Source organism: Hipposideros armiger, unplaced genomic scaffold (genome assembly GCF_001890085.2).
Source record: "Hipposideros armiger isolate ML-2016 unplaced genomic scaffold, ASM189008v1 scaffold_160, whole genome shotgun sequence".
NCBI lineage: Eukaryota > Metazoa > Chordata > Mammalia > Chiroptera > Hipposideridae > Hipposideros > Hipposideros armiger.
The window spans coordinates 313,481-315,151 of NW_017731510.1; the positions used below are offsets into that span (position 1 = coordinate 313,481).

General features: G+C 50.3%; 1 protein-coding gene across 5 annotated transcripts in view; it reads right to left on the minus strand.

Annotated features, from left to right (window-relative positions):
• Positions 1–358, minus strand: part of PDS5B (PDS5 cohesin associated factor B) — a 164,771-nt gene extending 164,413 nt beyond the window's left edge. For 3 of the 5 annotated variants that reach the window (XM_019651448.1, XM_019651447.1, XM_019651449.1), the window contains exon 1: positions 195–252. The gene's annotated coding sequence lies outside the window, so the exon portion shown is untranslated. Of the gene's footprint in view, positions 1–194 lie in introns of all 5 variants that reach the window. The other 2 variants (XM_019651446.1, XM_019651450.1) reach the window with 2 other exon arrangements.
• Positions 359–1,671: the final 1,313 nt, after the last annotated feature.

Below are 1,671 nucleotides of genomic sequence, written 5' to 3' on the forward strand. Positions count from 1 at the left end.
CCCCGCCACTCTCGGCCCCGGCCGCCGCCAGGCAGCCGGCAGCTGCAGCCCCCGAAGCCAGGAGGGAGTCTCGGCTGGCAAGCGGGCGGCGGTGAGCCCCGCCAGACACAGCTGCGGTGGCGGGCGCTGAAAAATGGAGCACGGCGACCCGAGAAGAGAGACATTTTCTTTCCGTTAACTGAATTGTTTCCTACCTCCGGGTGCCCGACTCGCTACTCCTCTCACTCCGCTGCTCTCCGGGATCCGCCGCCGCCGCCGCCGCATCCAATCGCCTCCTCCCCCCCCCTCCCCTTCCGCAGCCAGCCCGGCCGTTCCTCCTCCTCTCCGCTTCAAAATGGCGCCAAGCGCTCTTCGGCGGCTGCTCCAATCGAACCGCCGCGGACAGCACCGGGGGCAGGCGGAGCGCGGCATGGGTGCGCAGCGCCCCCTGCCGACCACACAGCCCCGCACGCGCGCCCGCCGACCCGCCGCGCTCCTCTCGGCCTCGCCCGTGCGCGCGCGCGCGCGCGTATAGCTCCACTCCGTCCCGCCCCGCCCCGTCGCGCGCGCGCGCAACCACACGGTCACGCCGCCGCTGTGGCCCGGGTCGCCACAGAGACCGGCTGCTGTCAACGCTTTCTCTGCCTCTGCGGCGTCCCTGACTTCTGCCGAAAACCGCGTAAATTGTTATGGATCTCTAAGTTTCTGGATAAAAGTTGGGCGTTTAAAACAACCCTGAAATTGAGGACTGACGTCCTATGTAAATAAAATTGGTATTAATTACTTTGCCTCTTACTTGGTAACTGACCTTACTCATCTCAAAATGCCATCAAATAGTTTTTCCTACACTGTGTGTTAAGACTTTACTTATTCCCACTGCTTTCCCATTTTGAAGAATTAGGCTGTAGGTGTGAGGTGAGGGGGGGTGGGGGAGCGGACACAGCAATTCAACCTGTAACAAAACATTCCATTCATTTTGTTATCACAGTTGTCCTTACTGGGGGGAAGAAACTATCTGAAGATCACAAGGACGCCTTCCAGGGGGTGGGTTGCTAAACGCCTTCACCTTCCTGGAGGTGCGGTTCCTCCCTCCAGCAGCTTTGGGGGAGTATGTATATTAGAGTTGATCCGCACAGGGGAAAAACTCAGACCTCAATGAAGCGTAATTTCTAATAAAAGAAATTTTGTTTGTTTTATACAACAGCAAATGGATTTACAAAAATTAGTAATATAAACCTTCATTTAAAGCAACACTGTTTAAACTAGAACCTGAAATTGGTATCAAAACAAAAATAAACTATGTTTAAGGCTTTAAAAAATAGCCACGTATAGGGGCAGGGTGCATATGAGCAATCTCTGTATCTTGCTCTCAATTTTGCTGTGAACTTAAAAGTGATCTAATAAAAATAAAATCCAAAACATAACCAAGTTAAAATTCATCAGGAGCAATATAATTGGATGTGGCATAATTTGAGACAGTTAAAAAACATAAACCATTTAAAAATCAGTTGTGAATGCTGTCTACCCTGACAAAGAGAAATTATGTGGGAATTTTTTTTTAAATGCTGATTTTATACAGACATGGTTAGGAGAATTATCTCTGGTTATAAAGAACCACAAATTTAATCACCACCTGTACTAGTTTTCTAGTGCTGCTATAACAATCACCAAATTAGTAGCTTAAAACACAAA